The sequence below is a fragment of the Chrysemys picta genome, chromosome 15 (genome assembly GCF_011386835.1).
Source record: "Chrysemys picta bellii isolate R12L10 chromosome 15, ASM1138683v2, whole genome shotgun sequence".
Lineage (NCBI taxonomy): Eukaryota > Metazoa > Chordata > Testudines > Emydidae > Chrysemys > Chrysemys picta.
Genome location: NC_088805.1, coordinates 3,237,474 through 3,255,820, shown reverse-complemented (window position 1 = coordinate 3,255,820; position 18,347 = coordinate 3,237,474).

Here is an 18,347-nt window from a genome sequence, read left to right as displayed (position 1 = left end):
TCCTCTGGCCTGTCAACCCTCCCACTCAGCTAGTCTTCCCCGGGCTCCCCCACAATGCTCACTCGAGCAGTCGATGTTGCCCTGCTAATCTGTTCCTCTCCTTCCCTTACCTCTGACACACGCTGCCAGGGAGAGGAGACAAGGGCGATCAAGGGTGAGCTGGTCATTCTGCCTCACACTGGTCCCCCTCTCCCTTGCCATGTGCCCCATGTACAGTCAGGAATCCTGACGAGTCGCCTGACTGAGCAGGCGGTGTTCTGCAGGAGGGCAGAGCTCCCACCTTGCCATCGCAGTCAGAGAGAGACGGGCAAGTGAGAACCCAAATCCACCTCTCTACAGTCTGTGCAATCCTCCCCAACACAGCCTCGGGCTGGGCTTTGTAGCCAAACTCGCCCCTTTAGCCTGAATCAGAACAATGAACCATGGCTAACTGAGAGGTCTCAATAAGAAGTCGGTCCAATAAAAGATATTACCTCACCCACCTTGTCTCTGATATCCTGGGACCGATCCAGCTACAACAACACTGCTGCTCTCAAAATGTAACTGTAACTGGGGAATCTTCATCAAATGGGTGGGTTTCTAGTGGGACTCCGCAGGGACTGGTTTTTGGCCCGACATTTTTATCAATGACCTGGAAGAAAACATAAAATCATCACTGAGAAAGTCTGGAGATGACACAAATTGGGGGGGGTGGTAAATAATGTAGAGGACAGGTCACTGCTACAGAGCAAACTGGATCGCTGAGTCGCCTGGGCGCAAGCAAACAACAGACGTTTTAATCTAGCTGCATGTAAATGTATAGATCTAGGAACAAAGAACACAGGCCAGACTTACAGGATGGGGGACTCCTTCCTGGGAAGCAGTGACTCTGAAAGAGACTTGGATCATGGTGGATAATCAGCTGAACGTGAGCTCCCAGCTTGATGCCGTGGCCAAAAGGGCTAATGCGATCCTGGGATACATAAACAGGAGAATCTCGAGTAGGAGCAGAGAGGCTATTTTACCTCTGCATTTGGCACTGGTGCAGCCACAGCTGGAATCCTGTGTCCAGTTCTGGGGTCCACAGTTCAAGAAGGATGCTGATAAATTATAGTATGAAAAACTGCTACATGTAGGAATTTACTACCTAGGGTACACTGAGCACGCTCACACAAACTGAGCATGCTCAGTGACATCTGCTGAAGCCCCTGCCCTTCACCCTGCCCTTACTTGGCATAAGATTCTGAGGACTGCCTTTTACAGGGGTTGAAAAGGGGCAAAGGGGGCAAATCAGAGGAGGGGGTGGCCAGGGTATGAGCAGGGGGTGGAAATTGACTGGTCGGGGGGGTCAAGCAGCTGGAGGCAGGGTTAAGATCGGGGCTGAAGGCAAAACCAGAGATGGGGGAACGGAAGGGGCTGGAGTTAAGCCCGCGGTGAGGCGCTGCCGGAGGATGGCAGAGGGCAAAACCCTGGCACAGGCAGGGCAGAGGGGTAACACTTACCCCGGGGGACTGAGACACCCGTATTTGCAAAAAATAGGGTGGTGGGGGCAGAGGGGCTTTTTTATTTCTCCTCCTGCAGACAGCACCTCTCAGCATGGGTTTCCCAGGGCTGGGTTCTTAAAGGCACAGACACCCCAATGCCTAGTCACTGCACCTCCTCTCTGTCTGATTTCAGAGTAGCAGCCGTGTTAGTCTGTATCCGCACAAAGAAGAACAGGAGTACTTGTGGCACCTTAGAGACTAACAGATTTATTAGAGCATAAGCTTTCGTGGACTACAGCCCAAGAAGTGGGCTGTAGTCCACGAAAGCTTATGCTCTAATAAATCTGTTAGTCTCTAAGGTGCCACAAGTACTCCTGTTCTTCTTTTCTCTGTCTGATGTAACCTACTGAAGTGCTGTAGGAAACTCAATTCAGTGAAAGGTTTCAGAATAGCAGCCGTGTTAGTCTGTATCCGCAAAAAGAAGAACAGGAGGACTTGTGGCACCTTAGAGACTAACAAATTTATTAGAGCATAAGCTTTCGTGGACTACAGCCCACTTCTTCGGATGCATATAGAATCCGAAGAAGTGGGCTGTAGTCCACGAAAGCTTATGCTCTAATAAATTTGTTAGTCTCTAAGGTGCCACAAGTCCTCCTGTTCTTCAATTCAGTGAAACATTTTACATATGCCCCCTCAGAAACAAAGAATCCCTTATCCATGTAGCTGACCGCATAGAGTCTCACAGCAGTTCACCAATTTGTCTTATCTGTGCTGGGATTCCTGAATTACTCTTAGCACTTCTTCATTTGCTCTGTTGTCATGCAGATGCATGTCATTGTGCTATTTAATTTATATTTTAACCACAAACACTCATTGAAAATATGTATAAGTAAGTACTTGCTAGTAGTTTTAGCAAGGACATCTGTGTTTCTAGTATTACACTTGCTATGTTTTTTACTGTGATTTTTAATTTGGAATTTTTAATTGTAACTTTTTCTTCTTTGTTTTCATTCACTCCGCCATGGTGATTGCCTTTTGCAACTGTTATTTTGCCTCTCAATCCAGCCCTTACTGTTTTTCTGCATGCCACTGTGTAGAACTTGATTCTCAAATATTCAATAAAGGCAATATACTGTCTCATGTAACATCCTTCTCAAAGGAAAAAATTGGTTGTAATTTTTCTGAACATTAGAACTGCCGTAATGGGTCCGACCAATAGTCCATCTAGTTCAGTATCCTGTCTTCTGACAGTGGCCTGTGCCAGGTGTTTCAGAGGGCATGAACAGAACCAGCAATCACTGAGTGAACCACCCCATTGTCCACTCCCAGCATCTGGCAGTCAGAGGTTTAGGGTCACCCAGAGCATGGGGATGCATCCCTGATTATCTCGGCTACTAGCTGATGCATCTAGCCTGAGGAACTGATCTAATTGTTGAACCCATTTATAGTTTTGGCCTTCAGAACATAATGAACACACACCTACAACCCCAAGATAGCTTGACAACCACAAGAATTCTAAAAACGTGAGTGTGACAGGTTGGACCCCCTTCTGGGATGCCACCAGATGTATTGGGATTTCACTGAGCCTCTCCTGCTCCACCAGCCTGGGTTTCCACTCCCTGTTTTGCTGAATTAGGCTCTCTGGCCTCTTGCAGCACACACACCGGTAGGGCCACACCAGGTGTGAAAGTAACTGAGGACACTTACTGGTTCGGGGCGGGGGTGGTGGCTCTGGCCCCTGGAAGGGGCTGGGCTAGGGGTCAGCATCCCTCAGCCAGCCCTTGGCCCGCACCACCCGGGGCTCCTGTGTTGATTTAAAGGACCCCGAGCTCCGGACGCCGTTGCTGCAATAGCGGCAGTGGCGTCCGGAGCCCTGGGCCCTTTTAAATCGCAGACCCCAGGGCAGCTGTTCCCTTTCCCCCCCGCCCCCCGCCTGTCAGCGGCCTGGGGGGGGGCGGGGAAGGGGCAGGGACATTAAAGCACTGCAGGGTTCTTTGCCACAGCAGCATTTTTACATTACTGCGCCCCCTCCGCCCCTTTCGGCGGCCCCGCCAACGGGGGGGGGGGGGGGGCAGCAATATTAAAGCGCTGCCGTAGCAAAGGACCATCCTTAAAGCGCTGCTGCAGCATAGGACCGCAGTGCTTTAACATTACTGCCCCTTCCCTCCCTCGGCGGCCCTGCCGGTACGGACCCTACCGGCAGGTCCCCCGACAGGGGAGGCAAAAGGGGCAGGGACATTAAAGCACTGCCGGCTGGGTATGAGCCGGTGTGGGTTCTTACCGGTACGGAGTAGCAGCCCGTACCACCTCACTTTCACCCCTGGGCCACACCCAGCTGCAGCCACAGACTGAAGTCAGCTCTGTGTGAGCTACATTAACAACGTGTTAACCTTTGAGAGCTTAGCCGAGTGCTAGTTCATCATTTAGCAGTAAGGCATTCCCTGGGAAATATCCCACCCTCTGACTCCACCACCTCAACCAACCTTCACAATCATCATTGCTCTGTACAGTATTAAATTGTTCGTTTTAAACGTATACTGTGTTTATGTCTCTCTCTATATATTAATTATATTATATTATATAGAAATAAAAATATAAAATACACCTCTACCCCGATATAATGCTGTCCTCGGGAGCCAAAAAAAAAAAAAAAAAAATCTTACCGCGTTATACGTGAAACTGCGTTATATCGAACTTGCTTTGCTCCGCCAGAGTGCGCAGCCCTGCCCCCCTGGAGCACTGCTTTACCACATTATATTTCAATTTGTGTTATATCGGGTCATGTTATATCAGGGTAGAGGTGTAGAGTATTTTGTCTGGTGAAAAAAAATTTCCTGGAACCTAAAACACCCCCCACCCCCATTTACATTAATTCTTATGGGGAAATTGGATTCACTTAATGTCATTTTGCTTAAAGTCACATTTTTCAGAAACATAATTACAACATTAAGCAAGGAGTTACTGTAGTATTTTCATACAAGAATTTTAATGTCATCCTATTATTCCATCTAAACTAGGTTTCATGATGTCTGCATTGCCAGAAAGTGGGAAAGGAATTAAATCTGGATACCACCTTGAAAAGCATAAAGGTGAATTTTGGACTCTGAGACATCTATTACATTTCTTCAGACATTTCTTTTACCTTCCTTCCAGTGTCAAAGCATTAGGAATGTTCTTAGTGTGGACTGCATATACATGATATCAAGTCTCATTCTGTTCCTTTAAAAACCATTACAAAATCTTATAAATAGAGAGTAAAAGATAATTGCTCATCGTTCGCCATTTTTACCATTGCTACACAATGAGGCCTTTAATCCACAACCAATGCAATGCATGTGAGTGGCACAACAGAGTGCATCAGTGAGCTCTATTGCTCCTTGCACTGGCATATTGCTGCAAGTTTATTATACTCATTTTTCTTATGAGTATTCCTGTATGACTTTTTTGTTTTTTGTTTGTTTCTTTCTTTTTGTTCTGTTTTTACAAACGGAAATTAGATTCTGATAGTGTGGTTGTGGAACCCACATCACAGTGTTCAGTATGCTTACTGCTTATGCGCTTACTGAGACTATGATATAAGAGAAATCCCAAGTATGACTCCAACCGGTTCCCTTGCATACAGGTCAGTCGGCCCTTTGAATTGGTGGGAATAGATTTAATAGGGCCATTACCAGCAACAAAGGAGGGATATCCGTATATACTGACAGCCACAGACTATCTTACAAGATGGGCTGAAGCATTTCCACTTCGAAATAAGTCGGCATCTGTGGTGGCAAACAAAATGTACAAAATTATAATGCAATTGTGGGTCAGAATTCAATAATGAGGTAAATACTTTTTTCTGAGGTTGTTTTTGACGGTCTTCAACCACACATTCAGTCACAGATAGTTGACGGTGAACATGGGCTTCATTGCCCTCGTGTGTTTTTCTTTATGGGCATTTTTGCTGACAAGTTTCTCTGAACTCCCACTCAACTTTGTCAAGAACTACTGGTCACCCAGCAGGGTTGCTATAACATTTTATTCTTTGGTCTCTTTTTACCCAACAAATCTGTTCAAAGGAAAGTTTATGGCATAACTTATTTTCTTGCAGCATAACCTGGAGCTTTGCAAAAAAATTGGAATACAACATAGCTTCACCAGTCCATACCACCCACAACCAATGGATTGGCTGAAAACTCAAACAAATCCATCAAAAGGTAATTTTAGGGCTAGGAAAACTACAGTATTAATAGCAAGGAGAATACACTATGACAGAAGCTGCAAATTGCTTCAAAATTTTAGTACATTGCATTTCAAGAAAAAGTAATCAGACCAGTGCACTAGGATGGCCTCCTCCTTATGACTTTTGGATTCCGTAGATTTTCTCTCAGTAAAGACAGTCCTTTTCCCTCCCCCCACAAATAATCCATCACCATTTGTTACAGAGCATTGCGGAAATTGGTTGATGACACTGAGAGTAATTGGGATGAATTTTTTGGTGACATTTTATTTTCTTTGTGATCAAAACCAAACATAACAACTAAAATGTCACCCTTTTGGCTACTGTATGGCTTTGAAGCAACATTCCCAGACCAAGTCTCAGACAATGACACAGTCAGTGTCTTTAAGAACCATCAGCTTTCAGGTGCACATGTTATTCTGTGACTGTTCATTTTACAAACACGACTCCTTCTCCATTTATTTACCAAGCCAACAGATGTCGAGGAGCTCGGTGAAGAATACTACAAAGAGTGCAGCACACATTTGAAATGTAGAAATGATGCTGACATTGAACTGGCCCTTAGTAATATTTCTAAAGAACAAGAAAAACCACAAACACAGTATGCCAAAAGAAAGACTTGTAAACATGGAAAACTAACATTGGAGGTTGGGAACAGTGTCATGTTACTGAATGCGAGAAGGAAAACAAGGTAGGTGCCACTGCAACCTACCTACTATGGACCATACAAAGTTACCACTGTCAAGGGTAAAAGAGTTAAATTGGAAACCATCTCAGGGAAACTTTTAGGATCTATGTACAGTATCTCCCACCTAAAACTATTTAAAGAGCCCCCAACATTAGGCCCTTGTAATGGTGCGAGACTCACTGCCGCGGTGCCTCCTGATGGTCATCCAGGGAATTAGCTTTCCATCCTCCGGAGCGCCCTCTGTCGGCCGGTGTCTCGCCTTTCGCTGCCCCCCCCGTGTCCCTCCCGGCCCCTTTCCCTTGGGAGTTGCCCCCTGGCAATACCCCCACAGTCACCCCACCCAGGGGAATCCCCACCCACTATCCCCACCTCACCTCAGTATAAGGCTACTGCCAGTCTCCATCTAGCCCCCGTTCACTGGGGCAGACTGCAGTATAGGCCACTCATCACAGGCAAGGGAGGTTTGGACCTGCTGCCTCCACCTACCCTTGGGCTGCCCTCTGCAACCCCAGTACCTACTTGGCCTTGCACAAGGCCTGCAGCCTCGGGAGTTGCCAGGCAGGAGCTCCCCAGCTCCTCTCGCCTTTCCCCAGCCCTGCTCCACCTTAGGTACCCTGGTACGCTCCCCAGCAGCCAGGTCCGTCTCCCTCCACAGCTAGAAGAGACTCTCTCTTAGCCTCTGGCTCACAGCCCTTTTATAAGGGCCAGCTGAGGTCTGTTTGGGGCATGGTCCCCAGCTCTGCCTGCTTCCCCAGTCAGCCCAGGAGCTGCTTGCCCCCAGCCACAGCCCTCTCCTGGGCTGTTTCAAACCCCTCAGGGCAGGAGCAGGTGACCACCCTACTACAACCCTGAAAACAGATCAGATGAACGTACGGGGGGAGGGATAGGTCAGTGGTTTGAGCATTGGCCTGCTAAACCCAGAGTTGTGAGTTTAATCCTTGAGGGGACCACTTAGGGGCCTGGGGCAAAAATCTGCCTGGGGATTGGTCCTGCTTTAAGCAGGGGGTTGGACTCAATGACCTCCTGTGGCACCTTAGAGACTAACAAATTCATTTGAGCATAAGCTTTCATGGGCTAAAACCCACTTCATCTGCTGAAGTGGGATGCATCTGCAGAGGTGGGTTCTAGCCCACAAAAGCTTATGCCCAAATAAATTTGTTAGCTGCTAAGGTGCCACAAGTACTCCTCATTGTTTTTGTCTTACATATGTTTTTTGTAACAGTAAGGATCCCTTCCGTAACTGTGCCTTTGTGGGTCACAACTGAGAATACCAAATTCAGGACAAACTGCTGAGAAATAGGGCAGACACACCCCAAAACTGGTGGTTATTCTTCCATAAGATATACCAAACCAGCCACAAAAGTAAACTTCTGTCTCACCACACTGGCTAGCAAGAAGTCAGGGAAGCAGTTTCCTTAGGTATCCCAGTCCTGGATTCAACACCCAGACACTAGACTTAAAGATGAGTGGTTCTTTAAAACAAAACAAAAGGTTCTTCTGATCCCAAAGGACCAGCCACACACTCAGGTCAATATATAACTCAGATCTTACCCATAATCACGTTGTTGCCAATCCTTTAGTATCTAAAATCTAGAGGTTTATTTAAAGAAAGAAAGAAAGAAAGTTGAGAGTTAAAATTGGTTAAAGGAATCAAATGCATCCAGTAATTGCAAAGTTCTTGGTTCAGGCTTGTAGCAGTGATGGAATAAACTGCTGGCTTAAGTCAAGTCTCTGGGTGCTTACAAATCCTCGGTTAGAATGCTCCCATTAATATAAGTCCATAGTCCAGCAGTTTGAGCAGGAAAGAGGCAAAATGGAGACGTTTCCAGCACCTTTTATAGCTTCTGCCATGTGGAGGGAAATCCTTTGTTTCAAACAAAGCCCTCAGCACAGCTAGTGGAAAATTACAGGAGAGATGGAGTTTTGGAGTCACATGGGAAAGTCACATGCCCATGCATGATTTCGCTTAGTCACAGAAGAAGCCATTACCTATACCACAGACAGAATGTTCACAGGACAGGCCATTCAGTGTAGATGGGTATCTTCCATTGTGAGTTAAGCGTCCTTTTGATGAGCCACTTAATTTGAATAGTCCCTTTACAATGTGCTGGCTAAACACCTTTTTGGTGTTTCCCAGAAGCAAACACATTAGAAATACAGGTATAGAGCCAATACTCATAACTTCAGATACAAAAATGATACATGCCTACAGATAGCATAATCATATTCAGCAAATCATAACCTTTCCATAGATATCTCACATGCCACATTTTGTACAAGATTTGTTGCAATTATATAACAGTGATCTACATCGTCACACACCTAACGCAAAATTGATGCAGGAAAGCGTGTCCCAGACACTGCTGAACGCCTCATAGGAACTTCCCATTCTTGTTTCTGTATTACTCCAGCTTCCAACCCAATATTAGAAGTATCAGTGTATAACAGAAACGGTTCATCAAAATCATGTTTGATTAAAACAGGCTTTTTCTTTATAAGGGTCATTGTGGAAGTAACAATATTATTGAATTCCTTTACAAAGCCAAGGTGAAACTCGGTTAGACCAATAGTGGATTGGATCTGCTTTTGCAGCATATTTCCTGTATGTCTTATGTGATCTTTCCATGAACTAATGAAAATAGCTAATTTATCCATACAAGCTCTGGCAAATGTTTGGAACCCAATTACCATCAAGTCAATGTACATATTAATGTTCTCCAGAGTGTAGGAATCTTGGCATTTACCCATGAAAGCAATATGGTGGTGTGCCTCAGTTTCCCTTTTCATATAGCACATTAGCTGTGTAATGTCTTTTCTGTTGTGAAAAGTTCCAAGACTGGTTACAGGCACTAACTGTGAATCCTTTCATGTATTTATACCTGCTCCTGTATTTTTCACTTCACACATCTGATGAAGTGGGTTCTCGCCCATGAAAGCTTATGCCCAAATAAATGTGTTAGTCTCTAAGGTGCCACAAGGACTCCTCGTTTTTTGTGTGTGTGGAATATCAGTATCACAAGGCCTTTTAACAAAACGTGTGTTCTAAGTAACATGTCCCAACATGTTCAAGGGCTTTTCCAAAAGATTAGGCACGTTGTACATTTTTACAGTTTTTTGGTATCAGCAACACATTAGTCACAAGAGTTAACATCAAATCCATTACAAGTGTATATTTACAAGCATTTTTATCATGCCACATCTTCAGCTCAAAACTGTTGCCAGCCCAAAGGGCTCGAGGGGACAACAGTGGTTCGTTGCCCGGTGTGCTTGGCACCAATAAAGACACCGAGGGGAGAAAGCAAGCCAAGTTTATTTCAGAGCTCTGAAATGGCACTAGGAGACCAGCATGTCTCAAATCAAGTGCAACAAATACAAACAAATTTTACCTTTTATACTCCAAACTGTTTGCATACATCTCTTTGTCTGGCTTTTCCCCCTTACCCCTCCCTTTCAGACAACAGTTACAATAAGCTCTATATAAGCTTGTGAGAGAACTTTCCCAGTCTTTGCGACCTTGGATTAGACGCCTGCAAACTAACTACCCCTCCTTTCCCTCGCTCCTTATCTCTATTATTTCTGTTAGTGTGAGTGAAACTGCAGCCATCTGCTAGAAAGCTGACATTACATTTCTGCTTCAGAGCATGTCAGCAGTTAGCACAGAAGTAGGTGAGAGTTCACAAGATGGAGTTTGGTGGTTCAGGTAGGCCCAGAGCAGAAGAGCTTCATCGGCACTTTTGGCCTTCCACTCTCCGGAGTTACCTGGTAGCTATGCCTAGTAGCACCAACAATCCCTCCTTTGAGAACACTCAACAAACCTTTGTCAGAGTTTTCTCATACTCTAACGACAAAATGCGATTAAGCTCCATGCAATCAAGATTATCAATGAGAGGGTATAAGGGAACTTCTGGGGTATGGGAGGTACAAATCTTACATATGAGCACTTTACAGCAAATGAGCAAAAGAAAAAGAACAAAACATATCACCACACCTGTGAGCAAGATGTGAACAATGCTTCCCCCTATACCTCCTAGTTCCCCTAAACCAGGTATCCAACCCCAAAGGGAATCCAAAATAGTGGGTTCTCTTTCCTGGGCCTTCCACTGGTTAAAGGCCCGTTCAGCTGACAAGATGTGCTTGTTAATGTCCTGTGAAAACTCTGGGACATAGGTACAACACTCTTCTCCAATAAGGGCACAGACCCCGCCCCGTGAGGCTAACACATAATCTAGGGCCTGACGATTCTGCAGGGATAATAATCGGAGTTGGTAAAGCTCAGAACTTATGCTTTTCTCTATGGCCAGGGTATCATTGGCAAACTGGGTGAGAAATTTAGACAGTCCTCTGTAGAGTTGGGTTAGCCGTCCCACCCCATAGGGAGGGAGGGATATCATCCCAAACCTGTCTCCTTCACTGATGGGTTCTAGGGTAGCTCTCAAGGACCGATAGTACCTGGGACGACCTGAGGGAGCCTTAGGTAGAACGCGGAGGGGAGGAGCAAGATAGCCTTTGTAACAGCTACCATGCCAACCATTAGGAAGCCATTTGTAGGCATTAGTACCACAAACCCAAATACCCAGACGATAAGAAGAATTGTTGACACTAAACAAGTTAAAAAATAACAAGACCAAATACATAGACCAGGTGGGCCTTCTGTGAGAAAATAAAACCAATGCTCAGGGTTCTCGCGGGGCTTATGCTGAGAGATCACAAAGCATTCCCAGAGACCCTTACTGTCTTTTGAATAACAGCTTAAGTCCCAAATCGTCGCTGGAAGCTTTCTCAGCAGGTTGGACAGTCCACTGTTTAGGAGCGGGCACTGCTTTCAGTCGAGAGTGATGAATCCAGTTCTTGTGTCCTTCGACCTTTGCCGCTGTATGGGTGACAAGCAGGACGGTGTGGGGTCCCTTCCACTTCTCTTGGAGAGTCTCGTCCTTCCAGGTCCGCACGAGAACGGAGTCACCAGGCTGCAGGGAGTGGACCGGAGTATCCAGCAGAAGAGGCTGTGAATCTTTGGTGTACCTGTGAAGAGAAAAAAGAGCAGCAGACAGAGAGCACATGTACTGAGACAAGAAACCACACCCCACTTCCCATTCTCCTGCCAGAACTGGGGTACCATTCATAGGCCATGCCCTTCCAAACATAATCTCGAAGGGACTAAGCCCTATCCTACCCTTAGGGAGAGCACGAATGCGAAGTAACACAAGGGGCAAAGCATCAGGCCATTTCAGAGAGACCTCCTGACAGACCTTTGAAAGGTGTCGCTTAAGTGTCTGATTTGTGCGTTCCACTACTCCACTGGCTTGTGGTCGCCAGGGTGTGTGGAGCTTCCAGGGGATTTGCAGAGCACTTGATATCTTTTGAACAATTTGAGATGTGAAGTGTGTTCCATTGTCAGATTCCATCCACTGGGGAAGGCCGAAGCGAGGAATGATTTCCTTGACAAACTTAAGAGCCACTGTCTTGGCAGTGTTGTTGCAACATGGGAAGGCTTCAGGCCATCCGCTGAATCGATCCACTAAGACGAGAAGGTACCTGTACCCTTGGGTCCTGGGAAACTCAGTAAAGTCTATTTGCCACACCAATCCTGGGCCTGGGGTAGGTTCCAGGGTGGCTGGTGGCACTGCTACTCCTGGTTGAGGGTTGTTCTTTTGGCAGATTAAACATTCAGCCTGTACCTGTGATGCTAGGGGTTTAAGTCCAGAGGTTAGAAAATATTTATTCATAAGCTGGGTAAGAGCCTCTCTGCCTGCGTGTGTGGTTTGATGCAGTTTCTGCAACACTGGTCGGATCAGGCCCTTGGGCAGGAGGATTTTTCCCTCTGTGGAATAAAGCCATCCCTCCTTTTCCTGGAGACTGAGACTGTCAGCCAGGTTTCTGTCCTCTTGGGAGTACTGAGGGGCTGCAAGCTCACCCACTGATGGGATGAGGGCATGCATTTGGGCATTCTCCTCTGTTGGTGATTTCAGGGTAGCAGCGCGCTTAGCTTCCCTGTCTGCTCTGGCATTGCCCTTGGTTACATCTTGATCTTCCCTTTGATGGGCTTTGCAATGCACCACTGCTACTGCTGAGGGGAGTTGTACTGCTTCTAACAGCCGGAGAATTTGAGACCCATGCTTGACCGGGGAGCCTTGGGCTGTTAGCATTCCCCTTTGCTTCCACAAACCAGCGTGAGCATGCAATACCCCAAAAGTATACTTTGAGTCAGTAAAGATATTAACCCGTTTGTCTTTTGCCAGCTCGAGTGCACGAGTCAGGGCCATTAGTTCAGCAAGCTGGGCAGATGTCCCAGCAGGTAAACTTCCAGCTTCCACGGTATCATGAAGAGACACAACCGCATAACCAGCCCTCCTTTGCCCATCCACAACAGTACTACTTCCATCTGTATACCATTCCAAGTCAGCATTTGGGAGTGGCTGATCTTTTAGATCTGGGCGGCTAGAATACTGAACATCTATGATTTCTAGACAGTCATGTTCCTGCTTTTCTGTCTCTGATAGCAGTGTAGCTGGATTAAGGGAGGGACAGATCTGCAGGGTGACTTCAGGATTCTCTAACAGCTTCGCCTGGTACCGAGCAACCCGAGCCTGTGTGAGCCAAAGACCACCCTCAGTGTCCAGCAGGGCTCGGACCATATGGGGAACACACACTTGCACAGTTCCTCCCAGTGTCAGTTTTTCAGCTTCCCCAAGCTCTAGAGTAGTAGCTGCGACCGCCCTCAAACAGGCTGGCCATCCCTTTGAAACTTGATCCAGTTGTTTAGAAAAGTATCCACAGGACGCTTCCAGGCACCTAATAGCTGGGTAAGCATTCCCAAAGCTACCCCTTTTCCTTTCATGCACATACAGTTGGAACGGCTTAGACAGATCGGGCAGACCTAGGGCTGGAGCTTCCATTAGCTTCCTTTTCAAGATTTTAAATGCCCTGTCCGCTTCTGGGGACCAGTGAAAGGGGTCATGTTCCGCTCCCTTAACACATTCATACAGAGGTTTAGCCCACAGTCCAAACTCTGGAATCCATATTCTGCAAAAGCCTGCCATGCCCAGGAATGCCCTAAGCCGTTTACGGTTGCTGGGGATGGGAACTTGGCAGATAGCCTCCTTTCTTTCGTTTGAGAGCTGTCTCTCTCCCTGCCTGATGTGAAATCCCAGATATTGAACCTCTGACATAGCAATTTGGGCTTTGCTTTGAGATACCCTGTATCCTCGCAGTCCAATAAAGTTTAGGAGACTTACAGTAGCTCTGAGACAAGGGATTAGACCCCCAGCAGCAGTTAACAAGTCATCTACATATTGCAGCAGGAGGGCTCCGTCTGAATTATCCCACTCCTCCAAGTCTCTGGCCAAAGCCTGGCCGAACAGCGTGGGGGAATTTTTAAATCCTTGAGCCAATACTGTCCAGCAAAGCTGCTTTTTAACCCTTTGTTTGTCTTCCCATTCGAAGGAGAATATCTCCTGAGACTGGGTATCAACTGGAATCGTGAAGAAAGCATCTTTTAAATCTAGGACTGAGAAATGGGTAAATTGCCCCCCTATAGAGGCCAACAGTGTATACGGATTTGGAACCAGGGGGTGCAGAGTCTTAACCCGCTCATTAACTGCCCTGAGGTCCTGTACCAGCTGATACGTGCCATTGGGCTTCTGTATGGGCAGAATGGGGGTGTTCCAAGCTGACTGGCATTCTCGTAGTACACCGCACTCTAGGAACCGATCTATAGTCTCTTGTAGTCCCTCTCTGGCTTCCCTTTTAATTGGATATTGTTTGATCCGCACTGGGCTTTTTCCTGGGAGGAGCTGAATATGCACAGGGGTTTGACGGTTTGCTTTCCCTGGGACCCCTGATGCCCAGACTAGAGGAAAAACCTGCTTTTCCCACTCACTCCACTCTGGGGCTTGCATAGCTGAGGGTTCGACTGCAAGGGTCATTATCCAGGCATTCTCAGGGGGTAAGGTGAGAGTTATATCATCTTGAGTGAAATGCAGGGTGGCACCTAAGCGACAAAGCAGGTCCTGTCCTAGTAGAGGTGTTGGACAATCAGGGAGGTAAACCAGCTTGTGTGATACAGTTCTGTTTCCCAAGGCACATTCCGCTGGGGCATATACTGGGCACTTGGTTCCTTTCCCTGTGGCACCCACCACAGTGAGGGAGCCTGCCACAGGGAGCTGCAGGGGTTTGTTTACAGCGGTCCTTGCTGCTCCAGAGTCTATTAAAAAGTCTATGTCCGGATCTCCCACCCACACATTTACTCGGGGTTCCGGGGGTAGGATGGTCCGTCTCCCCTGACACCCCTAATCTCGATCCTCCACTGCCATCATAGGGGTACCTTCCCTTTCAGGGCATTTATTTTTCCAGTGTCCCTCCTTTCGGCATATGGCACACTGGTTGCGACCCAGGTGCCTTTCCTGGGGACCAGGGCGTCCACATCCACGGCCTCTCACTCTCCGGCCCCTTTGTGACGTTATTGATATAATCTGGGACCATATAGATCATTGTTGCAACCAAGGTCCTGTAGTGGCACCCAAATCTTGTATAAAGGGGGTCAAATGGGGTGTCTAAGACAAGGTTATGGTTTACTGGTTATGATTATGCTGTCTATATGTGTGTATCAATTTTGTAGTTGAAGTTATAAATATTGGCTCTATACTGTCTGTATTTCAAACTTATGCTATGCTGCTGGGTGACATCCCAGACAAACTGGTGTTAGCTCTGCCTAGCCTGCTTGATGGCCCATTAAGGACCATCAGCTATACAATGGACCCATTGAGAGAAGGCAAATATGCCTTCAGACTCAGCAAAGTATGCAGGAACTTGCCCATGTGACTCCAGACTCCATTTGGCTGTAATTTTCCACAGTAAGAACAAAGAGGTGTTCTTACACCTGGCAAAGACTATATAAGGCTGATGCCTCATCTCCATCTTGTCTTCATCCTGCTTCATACCTCTGGAGGAACTTTGCTACAAGCTGAAGCTTTGAACAAAGGACTGAGGATCCATCCCAGCGGGGGATGTATTCCAGAGACTTGATTTGAACCTGCAGTTTATTCTATCGCTGCTGCAAGCCTGAACCAAGAACTTTGCCATCACTGTATGTAATTGATTCCATTTAACCAGTTCTAACTCTCATCTCTATCTTTTTCCTTTTATGAATAAACCTTTAGATTTTAGATTCTAAAGGATTGGCAACAGCGTGATTTGTGGGTAAGATCTGATTTGTATATTGACCTGGGTCTGGGGCTTGGTCCTTTGGGATCAGGAGAACCTTCTTCTTTTACTGGGGTATTGGTTTTCATAACCATTTGTCCCCATAACGAGTGACACTGGTGGTAATACTGGGAAACTGGAGTGTCTAAGGAGATTGCTTGTGAAACTTGCGGTTAGCCAGTAGGGTGAGACCGAAGTCCTCTTAGTCTGGCTGGTTTGGTTTGCCTTAGAGGTGGAAAAAACCCCAGCCTTGGGCTGTAACTGCCCTATTTGAGCAATTTGTCCTGAGTTGGCACTCTCAGTTGGGTTCCGCCAGAACCGCATTGTCACACCCTTCCACCTTTCTGTGGCCTTTCTTTGCCGCCGGCCTGCACCACCGCTACCATCATTTTCACTTGCCTTTTTTCCTTCTCTCCCTCTCTAAGGCTATAAGCCCTGTTTGCAATCTCCAGAATCTGAGCCATAGACATTCCCATTAAATCCTCCTTTTTCTGCAATTTCCTTTTAATATCAGGGGCCGCACGGCTGGTGAAGATACCCTTTATAATTGCCTCAGTTGCCTGATCATCTGGGTTTGCACTAGTAGTTTGCCTGATGGTATCCCGAATACGCTGCAGGAAAGCCCCTGGACTTTCTTTCGAGTCCTGGATTAGTTCATAAGGCTTAGCCCAATTGTTATGCCTGACAGCTGAGTGTTGGAGACCATGCATAAGCAGTTCCTTATAGGAGTTAAGCAGCCTCAAATCCCCCTCCTCATTCAGATTCCACCGGGGGTCCACTAGGGGTCCGGCAAGGGCTTGCCTTCTCTATCCTCATCATGCCTTTTCTGTGCCTCCTCCCTGGCTTTGGCTATAACCTGGATCCGCTCCACTTCAGACAACAGGGTTCTCATAAGTATATTACAGTCATTCTAGTCAGGCTTATGGCTAGCTAGACATCCTTCAAAGATAGAAATGAACTTGCTTGGATTCGTTGAGAATTCTCCTGCCTCTGCCTTAAAAGCAGCTAGATGTACAGGGTTAAAAGGTACATGCGAATATACAGACACTATCTGGGCTGGCCGTTCCTGTGTTCCTGGACGGGCTACCACACTCTCAGTAATCAACGGATACAATCCCATGGGGGGGGGGGGTACTCTCTGAAGCCTGTGGGGATGGAGGAGCCGAAGGGGACACCGATTCTGGCATTACAACAGTGGGAGGGTTCTGGGGTTTAGCAGCCGTTACTACCGAGCCTGTCAGAGTCAAATGGCACTTATGCAAAATATCAGTCCTATCTCTTAACACCATAAACATATACACATAGAGATGTTCATTCCATTTATCTGTTCTCTGACAAAACAAAAGCAACTGAAGGATCGTGTTGTAGTTAAGTGATCCTTCCGGTGGCCACCTTTCTTGGCACTCCAGCTGGTACTGAGGCCAATCAACTGTACAGAACCTCTTCAATTTACTTTTAATTAACCGGTCAGATCCAAACACTTTCAAGTTCCCCAGAATGCATTCTAAGGGTGTACACTGTACCTTGCCGGCTGTACTCTGTTCCTGCCCCATAGGGAGACTCTGGGCGTCCCCAGGTCACAACAGGTAGACACTGGGCGTCCCCAGGTCACAACAGATAAAGTCCCCACTGGACTGTTCCTACCTTATCCAAGGGTCTGGTTCTGCACCGTCGCCCTATCCACGGGACCGGTTCCCCACCATCGCCCGCAGCTGCTTCTCCACTGTCTGTGTGCGTTGCACCGTTGTGCCCTCCAGGGTCGATCAAATCACGTGTCCGCTGAGGCCCCCGATGAAGTCACTGGTGAGCTCTGGGCGTCAGTCGTCATCGTAATCTGTCGGCCGCCAGGAGGGATCCGGGCAAGGCTAAATTTCAGCCTCGAGCCCCATGTTGGGCGCCAAAACTGTTGCCAGCCCAAAGGGCTCGAGGGGACAACAGTGGTTCGTTGCCCGGTGTGCTTGGCACCAATAAAGACACCGAGGGGAGAAAGCAAGCCAAGTTTATTTCAGAGCTCTGAAATGGCACTAGGAGACCAGCATGTCTCAAATCCAGTGCAACAAATACAAACAACTTTTACCTTTTATATTTCAAACTGTTTACATACATCTCTTTGTCTGGCTGTTCCCCCGTACCCCTCCCTTCCAGACAACAGTTACAATAAGCTCTACATAAGCTTGTGAGAAAACTTTCTCAGTCTTTGCGACCTTGAGTTAGACGCCTGCAAACTAACTACCCCTCTTTTCCCTCGCTCCTTATCTCTATTATTTCTGCTAGTGTGAGTGAAACTGCAGCCATCTGCTAGAAAGCTGACATTACATTTCTGCTTCAGAGCCATGTCAGCAGTTAGCACAGAAGTAGGTGAGAGTTCACAAGATGGAGTTTGGGGGTTCAGGTAGGCCCAGAGCAGAAGAGCTTCATCGGCACTTTTGGCCTTCCACTCTCCCGAGTTACCTGGTAGCTAAGTCTAGTGGCACCAACAATACCTTTGGGGTTTTGGCATTTTACAGGACAAAATTTTTTCCTTCCTCCCTGTCCTGTAGGGTCAAAATCTGAGCTCTTTTGTGTAACAGAATCCATTGGCTGGCTAGGTATGTCCTCCCTGCTGGGCAAGTATTTCTCCCGCCAGTCAGTCAGGTACTTTGCATCAACACAGTTGCTAGCTTGTTTACTAGTTCTCAGATTCTTAACTGTTACCAATTCCAAGGCTGAGTCTTAAAAAGTCTTAAAATACCATCCATTTTCACTAGCATGTTAGACTCAAGGTTCTTTTATCCTT